This window comes from Oryctolagus cuniculus, chromosome 12 (assembly GCF_964237555.1).
Source record: "Oryctolagus cuniculus chromosome 12, mOryCun1.1, whole genome shotgun sequence".
Lineage (NCBI taxonomy): Eukaryota > Metazoa > Chordata > Mammalia > Lagomorpha > Leporidae > Oryctolagus > Oryctolagus cuniculus.
In genome coordinates this window covers 74461704-74480356 of record NC_091443.1, presented here as the reverse complement: position 1 = coordinate 74480356, position 18653 = coordinate 74461704, and the positions used below count along the sequence as shown (strand labels likewise).

The following is an 18653-nucleotide window of genomic DNA, read 5'->3' as shown; positions in this document are numbered from 1 at the left end:
TGAAGGAAGCAGTCATGAGGTGGACATGAGTGTACAGGGGCCATTCTAGAAGAACAGCATGAATGGAGGTATGAAAGTACATGACATTGGCGTGTGGCTGGAGGAGAGGGCCCATGGGGAGGGAGAGGAAAGAACCAAGACAAAGATGGGGCATGGGTGCAGAATGGGAATTCATTCTGTTGGGCCTGCAAAGTCACCACAACTTGTAAATGGGAGATGTTTTGTGTAAGGCACGCAGACGGAAAGACCGAACACTGAGCAGTGAGGGGAGAGACAGGCTGCAGGTGGGCCGTGCAGGGACAGAGAATGTCACTCCCATCCCTTAGTAATCCAAGTACTCAGAATGGTCAGGCTGTGGCTTCCTAGTTAGTTTAGTCTCTTCACATGCAATGCAATTCTTTCTCATTCATAAGCCCTCCTTTTAAATTTCAGTTGCTGTATTCCAATAGAAACCAAACAAGCACAAGTCCTACTAACATCAGGGGAGCACATATCATGTTCTGGCCCCAGCTACCACTAATTATTGTGTGACACTGGACAAGGATCTCATCAACCCAGCACTTAACCATCAAATGAACAAGGTGAAATACCAGCATTAATGGTGTCTAAGGTGACTGCATTGAACATTCTGAAACTGAGATGTGGCTTACAATCCAGCAACAAGGCAAGATGCATTTGCCAGTGCCTGGATACACATAAACATTAGGAGCATCGTCTTTAAAATTCACAGAATAGGTGCTGGCAAGCTACAAGGAAACCTCAGGGCCAACAGCTGGATGCGCTTTTTTTTTTTCCGTAAGATTTATTTATTTATTTGAAAGTCAGAGTTACCGAGAAGGAGAGGCAGAAGTGGAGGCAGAGAGAGAGAGAGAGAGAGGGAGAGAGACTCAATCTTCCATCTACTGGTTCACTCTTCAAATGGCTGCAAAAGCCAGGCCAGAGCTAGGAGCCAAGAGCTTCTTCCAGGTCTCCCACATGAATACAGGGGCCCAAACACTTGGGCCATCCTTTGCTGCTTTCCCATGTGCATTAACAGGGAGCTGGATTGGAAGAGGAGCAGCCAGGACTTGAACTGGTACCCATTTGGGAAGCTGGTGCTGCAGGTGACAGCTTTATCTGCTATGCCACAGCACTGGCCCCTGAATGCTCTTTCTAAGCCCAGGAAGAAAACCACTGTGGGGAGGTGGCGATGCAGGTGTGAGGAGCAGCACTCCCAAAGGAAGGTCCACAACAGAGTAGTTCCACATAATTTCAGAGTAGGCTGAGGTGCCCACAACCAACGGCTTTCAGCTCTTTTCAAGATTGTTATACCAATCAACCCAAATTTTTATTTTAACTCAATTAACCCTTAGTGGCACAGGGGATATACTTAGTGGGGGACAAAACAGATATTGTCTATGAGTCAAAAAGTGACTTAAGGCCGGCGCCGCGGCTCACTAGGCTAATCCTCCGCCTTGCGGCACCGGCACACCGGGTTCTAGTCCCGGTCGGGGCGCCGGATTCTGTCCCGGTTGCCCCTCTTCCAGGCCAGCCCTCTGCTGTGGCCAGGGAGTGCAGTGGAGGATGGCCCAAGTGCTTGGGCCCTGCACCCCATGGGAGACCAGGAAAAGCACCTGGCTCCTGGCTCCTGGCTCCTGCCATCGGATCAGTGCGGTGCGCCGGCCGCAGCGCGCCGGCCGCGGCGGCCATTGGAGGGTGAACCAATGGCAAAGGAAGACCTTTCTCTCTGTCTCTCTCTCTCACTGTCCACTCTGCCTGTCAAAAAAAAAAAAAAAAAAAAGTGACTTAAAAAATTGGGCTACTGGGGCTGGCACAGTGGTGCAGCTGGTAAAGCCACTGCCTATGACACTATCATCACATAAAGGCACCAGCTCGAGACCCAGCTGCTCTACTTCCAATCCAGCTCCCTGTTAATGTGCCTGGGAAAGCAGCAGAGGATGCCTCAAGTCCTTGGGCCCCTGCATCCACATGGGAGACCTGGAAGAAGCTCCTGGATCCTGGCTTTGGACCAGCCCAGCTCCACCCATTGAAGCCATTTGGGGAGTGAACCAGAGAATATAAGAACTCTGTCTCTGTCTCTCTTTCTGTAATTCTGCCTTTCTTTCTTTCTTTTTTTTTTTTAAAGATTTATTTTATTTATTTGAAAGACAGTCTCTCAAAGAGAGAGGTTTTCCATATGCTGGTTCACGGCATGGCCAGTGCTGAGCTGATCCGAAGCCAGGAGCCAGGAGCTTCTTCCGGGTCTCCCACGTGGATGCAGGGGTCCAAGCACTTGGGCCACCTTCTACTGCTTTTCCAGGTGCATTAGCAGGGAGCTGGATCCAAAGTGGAGCAGCCAAGACTTGAACCCACACCCATATGGGATTCCGGCACTGAGGCCAGGGCTTTAACTTGCTGCACCACAGCACTGGTCCCTCTGCCTTTCAAATAAAATAAATAAATCTTAAAAAAAAAAAAGTTGGACTCTGAATGTGAAGAATATCAAGCTATTCATTTCACTTACATTTTTGCTTTTCTGTATGCATAGGAAAGATACATGGTTTTGAAAAGTATATTTGGTGCATGTTTCTTTGTAACTGCCAAAGCCTGCACACAGCCTGAGTGATCATTAGCAGGTGAACAGATACACAAACTGTGGGAGTCCACATAATGGAGTACTTCTCAGTGACAGAGAACAATGAAACACTGATGGACACAACGTGGATGAACCGCAAAATAATTATAATGAATGGAAGAAGTCAGGCCCAAAAGCAGGTACACAATTTCCTTTACATAAAACTTTAGAAAATGTAGACTAATCTATATGACAGAAGCCAGCAGCTGCTGAGGGCTGGGAGAGAGGTGGGAGAAGTTAAAGGCACATGGGAAACTCTGGGGGCTTGTTCACTACCTTGATGGTGATAGCATATGCACCATATGGCAGGTACATGCATAGGTCACACCCCATCAAAGTGCACACTTGAAAATGTGCACTTTATCGTACACCAACTACACCTCAATAAAAAGATTTCAAAATATCTTTGTGGAGGTCTTTTAAAACACCTCTTTTAATGAAGTGAAATTGTGTTTTTCAGAAAGCATGTGTCGTATTTTAATTGACAGTATTTTTTTTCGATGTTACATAACATATTGGTGTGCTTTCAAATGGGTGGTATTGTTGAGCTGATAAGCTTCTATTTGTATTTCTATGCAAGATTCCTAAATCTAACCCCCAGATCCTCATCTCCCCCTGCAATACATTTGCTGTCAGTTAGCGACTTCCAGTGTTCACCAACCCTCCCTTCCATGTCCCGCTGGCTGGCAGTTCTGCAGATGCCTGTGGTACAGCACTTTTCACACGATCCCTTCTCTTCACTCTCATTCTGGACCCCTATTCCTTCTTGCCTGGACTATTCTAACTGCATCTGCAAAGGTTTCAGGTCTACCCTCTAAAGCAGCCAGAGCACTAGGATGGGCTCGTCTTAACACTGCCCATAAGCCACTGCCCTGGTTAAGAACATGGAAGAGCTCCCTCTTGTCTGCGGAAGGAAGCTCAGCCTAGCATCCCAGACTCCCCAGATCTGGCTTTAATCTGCCCTTCATCCCTCCACTCCAGGAAAAATGGCTTATCCACTCCCTGTGGGAGGCAGAATCATGGCCCCTAAAGATGTCCACGTCCTACTCCCCAGACCTGTGGGTATGGTATTTTTCGTGGGTATGATTTACATTAAGAATTTTCAAATGGAGCCATTCACCCTGATTATTTGGATGGGTCTCCTCTAACGCGAACAGCTCCTAAGAGCTGGAAGAAGCAGGGAGAAGAGTCAGAGAAGGAGCTGTGGCAACACAAACAGAGGGGAACAGCGATGTGACTTCTGGCTTCGGCAGCCCCTTGCGCTGGGAAAGGCTAGGGACGGATTCTGCCTTCTGGAGGCTCCACTGACAACTCCACATAACCAGTGAGATCTATGCCAGACGTCGTACCTCCAAAATGGTAAGATAACACATTTGTGTTTAGGCCACTAACTCTGTTACAGGGCCATAGGAAAGAGTATACGCCCCTCCCTGAACATTTGGTTCCCAAGATAAACCACTCAGGACATCTGCTCTTTGCCCTTCCGCACCCACTCGCCACCCTGCTCTGCCCCAGGACGCTGATCTGGTCAGACCGCATCAATGGCTTCCCGTCCTTTCTGGCTTCTGTTTGGCCACAAGCAGGAAAGGAGAGGTGGGCGGAGAGGAAGGTTGGCTGCAGGAGGCCACGTCTCCCAACAGGCAGCCCTGTTTGTGCACACCCTCCCCTGGCTGACTTTAGGCCTTGGGGTGGTGAAGGGTCCCTGCTGAGAGTACTGCCAGAGCTCTGGATCTCCTATCCCCTCCCCACAACCCTGTAAATGCCCTGGTTACTAACATTTTCTCAAACTATCCCGTCTCGGCGTATCCTCTGCCTCTCATTGGGAAGCTGGCCGACACAGCCACACTACTTGCAATGCCCTTCTCTGTTTTCAGGGCCTATCCAATGTGCTCTGCTGTTGAGGCCTGGCTCAGATCCCAGCTCTGCAGGGCCATAGAAGTCCAGAGCTGAGTGACCCAGCAACATGGACGATTTCTCTCCTCTTTCTCTGAACACTCCTTTTTGGTCTCTTTTTGGCAATTCCTCTTTCTCCACCTAAATACTGGCAACCTTCAAGGTCTTGTCTTAGAAATTCTGTCCTCGTAGTACAGATTCTCTCTGGGAGAGCTCATCTGCCCCCAGTTTTAATGATCATCTGTATTCTGACATCTGTAAAATCTATGTTTTCATCCCAGACTTTGATCCTGAGGGCTGGATCCATGTATTTCCCACAGTCTAACTCACATCTCCCTTGGCCGCCTCAGAAAACTCATACGTGTCAGAAGTGCTCACATCATCTTTCCCAATCCAGGAAGCTGGCCAAGAAACCCGAAAAGCATCCTTGCTATCTTCTCTGCCTTGTTTCTTCCCCACTCATCAACTGCCAAATCCTGTCCTTACTTAAAAGGTGTTGAGATGGGGCCGATGCTGTGGTGTGGTAGGCTAAGCTCAGACTGCGGCACCAGCCACCCATCTGAGCCCTGGTTCATGTCCTGGCTACTCCTCTTCTAATCCAGCTCCCTGCAACAGCCTGGGAGGGCAGTGGAGGATGGCCCAAGTGCTTGGGCCTCTGCACCCAAGTGGGAGACCTGGAGGAAGCTACTGCCTTTGGTTCAGCCCAACTCCAGCCATTGCAGCCATTTAGGGAATGGACCAGAGGGTGGAAGACCTTTTTCTCTGTCTCTCCTTCTCTTTGTCAGTAACTCTGCCTCTCAAACAAATAAAATCTTAATAAAAATTATTGAGAATCCACCTAGTTCACTCCTCCACAGTGCCCACACCCAGCCTTACCAACGCATTCTCTGTACTAATGGCCACAACGATCTTTTCAAGCAACTCCATTCCAGTTACTTAAAATCTTCCAGTGGCTTCCCACTGCCTGGAGGATAAGGCTCAGATTCGCAGTCTGGCCTCTGTCATCCTTGTCAGCCTCACCCTGCATTGTGCTCCCCATCGCCTCCTGGACCCCATCCAGCAACTGCATCATGCCTCTTGCTGTTCCCTCTGCTCGGAGCACTCTTACCACCCCCCTCCTCCGGCCAACTGCAATCTTACTCTGGTCTCAGCACGAGCCTCACGGCCTCAGGGAGGCCTTGTTCAGGCCCCAAGACAAGGTCGGGGTCACTCCCCACTCCCATGTTGCCCCTTAGCTCACAGCTGCCCTTGGCTTTAGCACAGTTACTGTGTTAGCTCTATCTTCTCTGCTAATCTCCGCAAGGGTGAGGATTGTTATCAGTTTTATTCACTGATAAAATACTGGATTCTAACATGGGTCTCAACGCAGAGGAGGTACTCAATAAACACTGTGCAGCAAAGGTCAAAGGGAGGGAATGAGCTTAGAGAGGTGAAGTGACCCACAGAGTCACTTTTTTTTTTGGACAGGCAGAGTGGACAGTGAGAGAGAGAGACAGAGAGAAAGGTCTTCCTTTTGCCATTGGTTCACCCTCCAATGGCCGCCATGGCCGGCGCATTGCGCTGATCCAATGGCAGGAGCCAGGTGCTTCTCCTGGTCTCCCATGGGGTACAGGGCCCAAGCACTTGGGCCATCCTCCACTGCACTCCCGGGCCACAGCAGAGAGCTGGCCTGGAAGAGGGGCAACCGGGACAGAATCCGGCGCCCCGACCGGTAGAACCCAGTGTGCTGGCGCTGCAAAGCAGAGGATTAGCCTATTGAGCCGTGGCGCTGGCCCAGAGTCATTTTCTACTGCACCCACTGCCTCCACTCCTGACCACGGAATCTTCAGAGCTCACCTAAGCCCACAGACGTTGCTTCTCTGCCTAAATCTGCACGGCCTATGTCGCCCACCCTCTGTTCATCCTTTACTCTGATTATCATTTTACTATGTTACATATGTGGAGCTCTCTCCAGCTACACCACAAACTCCAGGATGACAAGGGGATGTGAGGATAATTACATCCCGGGCTTCTCCAGCTCAGGGCGCACTGGTGCCTTCATTCAACCATACTTCTTGAAAGCCCACCTTTTCTAGACACTGCTGGGACCACAGCTGTGAACAAAGCAAATGATAACCCACGCTCTCTGAGCTTAATGGCATGAAATATAAGTAACTACAGTAACACATCAATACCACGTAACAGTGCCCATTTAAACAAATCATTGTGCCCATGTAGCAGGGGTTTTCAAAGCCAGAGAAGACAAAAACAACAACAACAAAAAAGGCTGGGGGTGTGTGCATGTCTTTCTATTTCAACTGGAAGATTTGGTCACTGTGTGTGTGTGTGTTTTTTTTTTTTTTTTTTTTTTTTAAACAAGGGTACACTGTGGAGAAGCACACAGAGTTCTGACAGCTTTGAAAGCCAAATCTGAGATTTCTGGCTCAGGGCCAGCTGCTGCGCCCCCGCCCCGGCCCGGCAGGTGTTCACCTTTGCCTGCTGTTAGAGAAGCTCCCTGGGAAGTCTGCCAAGCACGGCTGCAGCCTTGCTCCTGGCAGAGCCCTGTCCCGTAGCAAGCATTCAAGGCGCAACAAGATCCCGAGGCATGCACAGAGCGAAGCACACGCCACACGGGCTCCCTGGAGTCCAGTGGGTAGAGACACGGAGGAAGAAGGAAAAGCAGGGGGAAGAACTGAGCCCTTGGGAGGGCGACTGTGGGCCCTTAAACAACTCTTCCAGGTGCCTGGAGATACAAGTCCTGGGGAGGAAAAGAAGGAGGGCGGCTTTCTGTGCCCCTCTGTCTAGCCCCTCACTCACTGGACTGCGGCGCAGAAGAGGAGAGTAAGATCCAACATGGAGTGCTCAGCCTTTTGGCCCCACCTACACATAAAGACAGAACCAAAGCCCAGTCAGGCAGCCAAATGGAACCAAAGACTCATTTATCCAAAAGAGTAAACAAAGAAAAAATACTCCTAAGAAAACCAAGTGAGACGTTTTCTAAGCAGGTCCGCAGTGCTGTGAATTTCTTAGGAGCATATGTGTATACACATGGAGGAACGCTATGGGGCCCGCCATGGAGGCGGAGACACTGCCATGGGAGGGTGGGGAGTTCCATGGGTGAAGGGGGACTCGTGGCTTCAATGCACTGGCGATGATTTACTCCTAAGTGGGGGGAGATGCTGGTAACTGAGAGCTAGTTAGCCACTCCTTTTTGTACTCATATATCGTCAATATTCCACAATATTTTTTAAACAGTGAATCCATTTGTGCGAGAGCCAAATGTATGTTTTCTAAATCTAGCAAATTAGGACAAACTTAGCTTATCAGTGTAGCCTCCAGCAAAACAGGAATTGATCCTATATATTTCATTTGTTTCTAGCTACAGGGCAAACACAAAGATGGACCAGCTATAGCCCAAGCTTTGGAATTTAGCTATCTGATGTGCAGATAGCTGACTTTCTTAAACAACCAAATGTGCCTGCCACATGCTGGGAAACACTTGCTGAGGATGAAGGACAGAGAATGAGGTGGGAAAGGAAGGAATCTCAGGCGAAAAATATAGCAAGGGGCCATGGCTTGAAGAGCTGTCCCCCTGAACCCAAAAATGTAGACCCAAAGTCTTATGTTAAGGATACTAAGAAAGTGGACGTCTAACCCAATTACACTGTTTAAAGGTGGAGACTTTGGTCTAGGTCGCTAGGGCAATGACCAATGGTTGAATTCCAGTGGCTTTACAAAGAGATGATGGCTAGATCTGTGCACTCCCTGTCTCTTTGCCACTTCTAGATTCTACCATCAAAAATGCCATCACCAGAGGCCAAACCAATGACCTCTCTTGATCTTGGACTGTGATCCTTCAGAACCACAAGCCAAAATAAACCTCTTTCATAGGCCTCAGGTACCTCACTGCGATAATGAAAAGGTGACTAATGGAAAGCTTGTAGATGCTCATATAGAAGGCAGTGGGAAGGAGCGAGCTGAAAGGGGAATGAAGAGCAAACCTTTCCAGAATGAAGAGCTGGTATATGAGACCATGCGTACTTACCTTCCCCTATCTTACATCCTAAAAACTTTCAGAGCTTAAGCTATGTTTGAAAACAGCTCCCTTCTGTAACAATGTGCCCACTAGTGACTGCTCCCCTCCAGGTTTAGAAAGACACAGAAGACTAAAGCATGGGCATTGGAGTCAACTGGTCCAGGGTCTGATGGCGCAGCCATGTGTGCAAGCGACATCTCTGCAGCCTCTGTAAAACTGACAGAGACCAGTACATGGAGGCAGAAGTAAAGCTGAAGGTGACACGTGTGTACCAGGTACAAGGCCCCATGCACACAATCTCCCAGTCTCAACTATTCTCTTTTGTCCTTGCACTGGGAATAATCTTCCCTAGGGCATTCATTCTCTCCTTGTTTTCCTTGTTAGGGACTGTTGACCATAGAGAGGTACTTTCCTCTGAGAACCTTGGGTTGGCATCACTAGGTGTCGTCGTGAGCTGCCACAGTGTGGGCTGGCCAGTGAGACAGGTTTCCACTTCGGCAGCAGACAGACAGGAGACTCTGTGGTTGAGGCAGAGGCTCTTCCACATGGTTGTCTTATTCTCTGCCCAGACTCCTCGTGGCTTACAATTCTGCTGATGGAGCCTATTCCCGCTGCTGCCTGGTCCCTCTTTCTGAGAAATTCCTGTTTCATGAACTCTGTCTACCTCCTGCTGTCCACTTAGGTATATCCGTGCCTTTCTGGTTTTTAACTGCCCAGCTGTGGTAACTGTGTCCCCTCAACTTGTATTTGGAAACCTAAGGGCTTCCACCTTCCCAACCGGCACCAAGGACTGCCTGCTCTTTGTCCTTTGATTCAGGTACCCTCCTGGCTTCTGCGTTCTCATGTGGTCTCTGACCCACTTAGTCTGTCTCCTTCATTGGCATCTGCCTACCAGGTAGCCTTTGATCTGTGTTTTGTTATGACCTGTGGGTTCTGTGTACACCTTGACTCACAGCGGCTGCTTATCAAGGGGAAAAGCATTTAGCAACTGCCCAATCAGAAAGCCCGTCTCTAAATAATGGGGATGAATAGCAGCCCTACTCGATAGACTCCAGACCTGTCCAACCACTGCGACAGAATCCTCCCGGTTCCTTCTTGGGGCTGGAACCTCAGCTTCCTTGCTCCCCATGTCAGGCTTGGCACAGCTGGCCTTGTGACTGTTTCAGAAGCTCCTGTCACTCACAGTCCCAGGGTTGACATCATTCCCACTGCACTCAGCTGTCACCAGGGGCATTCAGAAATACTGAGGATGCATGTGAAAGAAATCATTAATGAGGCAGGCATTAATAAGAGCAGAAAGAGCAGTAAGTCACAGCTTTGAAGAAGGCTGTGCTGAGAAACAAGGCCAAGGCCAGGAACCCAACTGACTTGAGGAGGAAAGGTGCTATCTTAGCTCCACTGAAGAGCCAGGGCTCAGCAGGTCATCTCACTTCACACACCAGCAAAACCTGCGGAGTTACATCTAAATGGCTTTTTCATGTACTGAAAATAAAAATGGACCGGCATATACAAGTACTAAGCAGGAGAGTTGATGGGGAGAAATGGGAAATTAAAGTTGGACAAGCAGACTGTGGTCAAAGAGTTATCCACCAGAACCAGAAACTGAATTTGCATTCAAATCTGTAGGTTACAGGAAGCATAAGTTACAAACATGTATGACCTAACACTTCTCCAACTATCCTGACCATACACCCCAAAATGCGCTAAAGGCAGTGTTTCCCAAAACTGGTGCCAGGCAACACTAGGCTCTCTGTGTTTTTCTATTACACACAATTTGGGAAACATTTCATACTGTGACCTAGAGTCAGTCATTCCCACCCCAACTTCAACCCATGCACAGTGATTACTAACCCATGAAAGGCTCTGAAAATTCAAGAAGAAACACATCCTTTCTTCTTTGCTTCCCCAAATCTGACTAGGTACTTTCTTTGAATACCTATTAACATCGTATATATTTTTGGAAAACACTGATTTAGAGATTCAGAAATATACACACATTTATTATCTTGGTCATGCAAGTGTATATACCTTAAATTAAAATTTTCATGTATAAATACACACATATACATTCAGGCATAGAAAATAGTTTTGCAGCAGAGGATTCTGCAGAAGAGATTCAGTGTTGCATCTGGTACTGGTTCTGTCTTGTTGGTGTGCTAACAGGAAATGTCTTACGCATTTGCACAAGAACTTCCCTGCACAACTTAGAATCTATGAAAATACAGATTCAGGGGCCAATGCTGTGGTGTCCCAGGTTAAGTCTCTGCCTGCAGCACCATCGAGTCCTGGCTCCTCCTCTTCCAATTCAGCTCCCTGCTAATGCACCTGATGGCCCAAGTGCTTGGGCCCCTGTATCCACATGGGAGACCCAGAAGAAGCTCCTGGCTCCAGACTTTGGCCTGTCCCAGCCCCAGCCATAGTAGCCATTTGGAGAGTAAATCAGCAGATAGAAGATCTCTCTCTTTCTCCGTCTTTCTCTGTATTCCTGCCTTTCAAAAAATAAATAATAAATGAATCCATCCTTTCCCCAACACTACCCTAACTCAAACTTAACAGAATCACTCCCTACGTTCTCAAGTTTCCTTTCTTGCTGACAGATCTCAGATGTACAGAAGGAAGGAACAGTGCATTCAAGATGATTCTTGGGTAGGGCTAGGATTTCTGAGGTTTGGGGGAATTACTAACACAGTTAGCCCTCCGGCTGCATATACTGCAAGATGCAGATTCAACCAGCCATGGAAATAAAACATTCCAGGGGCCGGCGTTGTGGTGTAACAACTTAGGCTTTTGCTTGAGATGCTGGCATCCCATATGGGTACCAGTTTGAGGCCCGGCTGCTCTACTTCTGATCCAGCTTCCTGCTGGTGCACCTCGGAAGGCAGAGGAAGATGGCCCAGGTGCTTGGGCCTCTGCAACCATGTGGGAGACCTGGAAGAAACTTTTGGCTTCAGCGTGACCCAGCCCTGGCAATTCTGGCCATTTGGAGAGTGAACCAGTGAATGGAAGACCTCTCTCTGTCTCTGTCTCTCCCCTTCTCTCTCTGTAACTCTGTCTTTAAATAAATTAAAAAAAAAAAAAAAAGAAAGAAAGGAAAACATTCAGAAAAAAATCTGTACTAACATGTATCATTCCCTAAACAATGCAGTATGACAACCATTTACATTAGATACATTGTATTAGGTATTACAAATAATTTAGAGGTGATCTGAACTATATGCGAGGATGTGTATAGATTATATGCAAACACTGCTATTTGACCTAAGGGATTTATACGTAGATTTCAGGATATGAAGGGGGTCGTCAAGCAATCCCCAGTGGATTCGAAGGGCAATTGTACTTGGAGGTTGTAGCTTGGTGATGGGGTGCCTTTAGCATAAATAATTGATAGCAGACAAAACGAATCACCAAAGAGAACTTCCCCTGATCCCATATATACCTTCAACAGGATTTAAACCTCAGGAGCTTGAAGTCAAGGAATTCCCCACAGACTGGACAGCAAGCTGTCTGCCTCTGGCCACACGATCCTGTGTTGTTCTCTTCACTGATTTTATCAGTCTCTTTTAAAGGTGATTCTCCACCAGGGGTGGGGAACCTGTTTTTTGCCCAGGGCCATTCGGATAGTTATCACATCACTTGCAGGCCATACAAAATTATTATCAACTTAAAAATTAGTCTACTACAGATTTATTGAATTTCAAGTCCCACCTACCGTTGCCTTGGCAGGGCCAAACCCAGTGATTCCCTGGTTACCAGATGTTTCCCACCCATGGTTTAGAACTCCAGAAAAGGGGCTGGCGCTCCAGAAAAGGGGTAAAGCCGCTGCCTGCAGTGCCAGCATCCTGTATGGGTGTTGGTTCGTGTCCTGGCTGCTCCACTTCCGATCCAGCTCTCTGCTATGGTCTGGGAAAGCAGTGGAAGATGGCCCAAGTGCTTGGACCCCTGCACCTGTGTTAGAGACTGGAAGAGGCTCCTGGCTCCTGGAGCAGCTCCAGCTGTCATTGCAGCCAACTGGGGAGTGAACCAGCGAATGGAAGACCTCTCTCTCTTTCTGCCTCTCTCTCTCTGCTTTTCCTTCTCTCTCTGTCTAACTCTCACTTTCAAATAAGTAAATAAATCTTTTTTTTTTTAAAGGAACTCCAGAAAAGTAACAAGAATGTTACAGTAAACACCCATATACCATCCTGTCTCACCAACTGTCATCACCCTGCCACCCCTGCTGCTTTCCTGAACTTGCTCTGCCGTCCCACACTGCTGGAAGCTGCAGATGGCACGACACTTCACCACAAGGGTGGTCCCCTGAGACCCAGCGTCACTACTGCCCCTAAGAAAATGAACAGCAATGCCACAATATCAATCCATGTCCCACTTGCCCCCAAATCGTCTTTTTCTTGGTATTCTTTCAAAGTTCCCACCACTCAGTTCTTGGCTATGTCATGTATTCTAACCTACAACCATGAGGCCCATCCCCCGGGGTCCCTGTGTCTTTTTGGCAGGCTATGGCCTTGCTGCATCACAACAGGAGACTCACTGCAAATGCTGCTGAACGTGTCCATCAGGTTAACAGCGGTGAGCTCCTGCTAACCTCTCCACGCTCCCAAGCTGTCTGTGGGGAGACCCCGCGCAGCTTGTGGAAATCCCGCTGCCCAGCAACCTTCCACTCAAAGGTGTCCTCCCCTAGCGGAAGTGCAGGTCAGGCGAGGGTTTGCACAGAGCTGGCGTTCTGGCACGTTCTACTGTGTGCAGGGATTTCCAGACAATGAGCCAGCAGCATCCTCCCACGTCCTCCCGCCTTCCGACTGGAGCTCAGGCCCAGCCCCAGGAGTCACTCGCCCTTTATCTCTGATGCCATCACCTCCTCCAAAGCAAATTAAAAACCAACCAACCACAACCACCTTGCCACCTGCCAACTCAGAGTCTTTTGCCAACAGCACAAGGAGCATAATACATGACTACTGGGTTGGACAAGACAGGGACTATAGGACGTATTTCATTTTTGAAAAGCAATCAGACCCCCTAAGCCCCTGGCAATCTTCCCTCTGGTTGGGGCAAAGCTGCTTGCTCTTCACAACCAGGCTTTCTGGGCTGCTGAGAAACAGGGGCACCCTCGTCTCTTCAATGCTCTGTTCTTGCAAGAACACGGGTTTGTCCAGAGATCACTGGGCCCATGCGCCCCACCTGACATGGAAACAGAGGCTCGGAGGGGTGAAGGCACTCGCCCAGGGTCCCGCTGCTCCTTCTAGTGGAGCTAAGACCAGAGTCAGGTTTTTAAAAATATCTCCCTCACCCCTATGTTCTTTTCACCTCCTTCCCAAGGGCTGGGAGCGTCCCAGGCACCGAGGGAGCCCAGCGTCCATCCAAGGCCTCCTTCTTCGCTCATTTGCATTTTGACTGCATTGCACCCACTTTTGAACACGTCAATTAAAGGTTCCCATTAGGAGTCTATTATTATTATTGTTATTATCATTATCATTATTATTTTAAGCCAAGCATTTCTGCAGTTCAATACAAGCAGGCTCAGGGTGCACGAACGTACACTTCTCTAAGCAGAAAAAGAGGTCCGGGCTGGAGGGCCTGCTCGAGGCCGCTTGCCCGGAGGCTGAATCTCCAGCAAGTGACAGCTCCGAGCGCCTGCAGAAAAGCCTTGGACCAGAGGCCCGCTTCCCCGTCGCTCGCGTTAACAACACAGCAGAGGCGTGCGACTCCCGTGCACATCAAACGCTCAAGGAAGGGAGAAAGTAGGGAACAAAGCCCAGCGTGGAAAAACCCAGCCCCGCAGCCCGGGGGAACAGGCGACCGCGCCCTCGCCGCAGAGGCCCGGCGGGCTGCAGAGGCTGCGGAACCGCAGTGCGGGGCGGGGGACCCACAGCCTGGCTGCGCCTCCCGCCCGGCCGAGCGCCCACGCCGCGGAGCATCCTCCAGCGGGCAGAGCGGGCGCGGCGGCTGCAGACCGCGGCGGGCCCCGGCAGGCCCCCACCCGCCCCCGGCGCGCTCACCAGTCCGTGCGCCCATCCCGGAGCCGGCGGTACTGGGCGTGCGTCCGTCAGCCCGGCGGGAGCGCGGCGGGCAGAGCTGGGGCGGCGCCGCGGCCGGGGCGAGCGCGGCGATCAACAGGCGGCTCCCGGCCGGGCGCGGCGCGGGGCGCGCGGCTGCAGCGGGGCAGGCTGGGAAGCGTAGTTCCCGGCGGCGCGCGCAGGCGGGACCCCCGCCCGGGCGGCCGCGGCCCGGGACTCCGCACCCCGCGCGCGCGCGTGCGCGCCTCTGCGTGTCTCCGGCAGGTGTCGGCGGTGCGCCGGAGGGCGGCCTCGGCTGGGGCGAGGCCGCGCGGCTGCTTTGAGGACAGGGTGCGTGGCCAGGGCTTGTGAGGAGCGTTTGGGCGAGTGGGCAGCTTTGCGCGTGGTCACCCCTCGTTCCCATCCGGCCCAGGGAGAGCCCGGGACTCCCTGGTGTGCTTGCCTGGGAGCGGGCGGGAGGAGCTGGGCGAGATGCAGGGAAGAAGGCGACGAGCAAGGCGGGGTTCGACGAGGTCGCCCCGAGGTTGCCCCGAGGTTGTGAGGGTGTTGGCTTCCCCGGGCGGGAGCCTGGGCGTCCTCATCTGTGCCGTAGGCTTACAGCGTGGGGGCCCCGGGCTAGAGGGTCGGACGACCACAGTGCGGGCCCCTGTGTGGTATTAGTGCAATGGAGCTTCCTTGCCAGGGAGTTCCTAAGCTCACGCCCTGCCCAGGAGGGGCCTTCTCAAAGTTGGTGGAAACAGGGGATTAAAAGACAAATTTACTTTTGATACCAAAAAAAAAAATATTTTTTTGAAAATCGTTTTTATGGTTTCTGTAGAGTTAAACGACAGATAGTTGGGTCTTGCAGGGCTGGATAAAAGTTTCTTGTTGTTGGGCCCTGGATACGTGCTGGGATGTCCTTTGTGCCAGCTTCTTGGGAAATACAAGGAAACAAACACGCAGGTCTTGCTTCCGAAGTGCCGAAGTGGGGTGAGGTGCCAGGGGATGGAGACCAGAATTATGAAACTGCGTAGCACAGTAAGGTCACCTTCTGGAACGGTGACCTTAAATTAGAGGTGGTCTCTCTTTGCTGAACCCTGGCTGTGTAGTCTTGAGTGTAACCTTTGCTTAAGGCGCTGGCCCTCACAGTTGAAGGTGTATTTTTTGTTAAGTGGTTTCTCCGGGTATTTCAGTCTGTGGTGGGGGCTGGATGAAGCATGGGGCCTGTCATCCCCACTGGGCGAACGCTGCGTGGAGGTGAAGCATCCTGATGTGGCGTGCGGTTTGCAGTCTGAAAAGAGAAAAGTGCTGTAGAGGGAATTCCATATGTGAAAGTAACAGCCCCCCTTTGCATTTGTGAAACTGTTTTCCTATTCATGTTCCCACTGGTTTTTTGCAATGACCCTCTAAGATGGACAGAGCCAGGGTTTTTTTCTGCAGTGAGAATTTTGTTTTTCCTCCAGTGAGAGAGGTGCTGTGACTTCAGGGTCATCCAGCTGGTGGTGACATCTGTCTCTCCTTCCACCCCAGCCTCACCCCACCTCCACCGCCTGCCGCACCCCCCCCCCCACACACACTGTCTTTCATCCATACACTTCAAAAAAAGGCATGGGCTGAATCAGAAAATAAAGCAAATTCTCCGAGGCTCTTGAGGATAGTGTGCCAATTGCAGACTGTACTGGGGACCTCCTTGATATTCCAAATGTCCTATGGGAACAAACAGGGTATCTTTGGTTGATGCAAACTGTAGCCTTCTGCTAAATCAGAAAGGGGCTTCTTACAGATCAAGCCGGAAATCTTCCCCCAAAAGAGCTGATGGCAGCCAGAAGCTGAAAATAATAAAGCATTAATAACATTTTGTTTATATCGGAAAAAGGGTAGCAAAGGCACTCAGTGGTATGCTGTCTTTCTCTGTGGTTTTCTTGTGGTTCCCCACAACGATACTGCTGCTTGTGATGAAATGAATGGGCATTCTTTCCGAAGCACTGTGAGAAGAAGCAGACATAGAAATGATTAAAGTTCTAGTTGACAAAGCGAGATACAAGAGCTCTCCTGTACACTCAGAGCCACATGCAAGCTCCAGGACGATGTTAACAAGCTGAAAGTGAGTTATGAAAAGGAGCGTCCGGTCCATCTCTGTCTGTACCATGAGAGCTGCGTTAGTGGATTTTTTTTTAATGTTCATCTATTTGAAAGTTAGAGTGACAGAGAAGGAGAGAGAGAAATGCATCACCAATCTGCTGGTTCCTCCCTAAATGGCCACAATGACTAGCGCCGGGCCATTCTGAAGCCAGGAGCCCAGAACTCCATCCAAGTCTCCCAAATGCTTGGGTCATCTGCTGCTGCTTTCCCAGCCCCATTAGCAGGGAGCTGGATCAGAAGTGAGACAGCTGGGACTAGGTATGGGATGTCTGCCACACAAGTGGTAGCTTAATTCGCTGGGCCCCAACCGCAACCCTTCTAGGTACGATGGATGCGTGAGGAAGCTGGAACACTTTACCTACCAGATGTAGTCTTTTTAGTTCTTTTTAACTCTGTCTATGTCTTGTTTGGGTTAAGGGAGAAAGGATGCCATCATGCCTGTGATTCATCAGTTGAAACCCATCGTCGTTTCTGGACCGTATCTTGTAGATTGAACTTTTCCACTTGCTTTTTGGAAAATGAAAATGTGGAACTGAAACACAAGTCTTAGAACGAGAAGGGACCTTGCAGATCTCTGTGTAGCCTCTTCATGCAAATGAGGAAGCTGATGCGTGGACAGCAAATGTCACACACATAAAAGAAAAATTCTTGGTGGCATCTATAATGAAGCGCTTTAATTATTCACACTGGAATATGTTGCAGACCCCATTAGGAACAGGTCTGGGATACTATTGATTGCCTACTCAGCATCTACCCACCCTCTCCTTCCTTATAGAGGCCTGTGTGGAGGTGCCTCACCCACCAGGACCATCTCAGAGGTACACTCCTAAACCTGTCAGGGGCAGGGGAACAGAATCCTCTTAACTGGTCTATGGGAGATTAGGAGTTGGCCCCGACCCTGACCCTGTTTTGCTGCTAAGACCCGAGGGGAGGTTGGCTGGAGGAGCTTCTGCGAAGTGTCTTCTGGAACTTAAACCTGCCACCATCTGTACTGGATGTCCTTGCATCTCCTGCGGTCACCTGAAACCAGAGTGGCCATCGGGGAGCCAGCCTGAGGGCGCAGTCCACCACTGAGGATGGCAGAGTACAGCGATGCGAGAACTTGGGCTGTAGCTGGGTCAGTAACTCAGTCAGCCCCGTGCTGCCCTGCTTCCAGGTTTCTTGTCAGACCGGATGGTAAACATCCTTACTGTTGAGTCCGTGTGAGATGCGATTTCCTGTTACCTGAAGCTGAAAGGTCTTTGCGTGCTGTGAGAAACTCCTTTCTAATGCTGATTAAAAACAACCACCACAAGCCACAGGGGAGGAGATAGGGACTCTGATGGAACAAATGACAGCCCGGGTTTAACCCAGACCTTTATGTGGACTGGCTGCGGCCAGATTGTTCACCCTCTCTAAGCCTCATTTTCTTCATTTCTAGACAGAATAATAACACATGGGACTATGAAAATTAAATGTGGAAATTTCTGTCCCGTGTGGCTAGGAGATGGTGGCTAGGAAGGACGTAAAGAGTGGTGACTACCTTGGTCAAGTTTGAATTAAATAGTTCTTTTAGTGAAACTGGCAGCAAGCATCTAAAAGTGAATCCCTCTGAAATGGTGATCAAGTTAAAGGACCCCAGTGATGCAGTCTGCAAAACCCACAATGTGAGACCTTCCACACGGCAACTCAGTTTCTTCACTAAATTTGCAAGACAAATGAAAGGGGAAAGAAAGCTTATGGCTACATGGAAATGCAACAATGCACCAAATGCAGTCTGTGGATCTGGATTTGAACAAGGCAGCTGTTTTTAAAAACCACATTAATGAGAGCTGGGCTTTTGGCACCGTGGTTAAAACACCATTTGAAACACCTGCAACCCGTATCAGAGAGCGTGGGTGCAAGTAACTGCTCTGCTTCCATTTCCAGCTTCCTGCTGGTGCACACCCTGGGAAGCAGCAGATGGTGCCTCAAATACTTGGGTCACTGCTGCCTTTGTGGGAGACCCAGCTTGAGTTCC

At 49.9% G+C, this 18653-nt stretch overlaps 1 protein-coding gene across 1 annotated transcript in view; it reads right to left on the bottom strand.

Moving 5' to 3' along the window:
- TMOD2 (tropomodulin 2) overlaps positions 1-14655 on the bottom strand; it is a 58464-nt gene extending 43809 nt beyond the window's left edge. The window contains exon 1 of the mRNA XM_002717767.5: positions 14516-14655. The gene's annotated coding sequence lies outside the window, so the exon portion shown is untranslated. The remainder of the gene's footprint in view (positions 1-14515) is intronic.
- Between the last annotated feature and the right edge of the window lie 3998 nt (positions 14656-18653).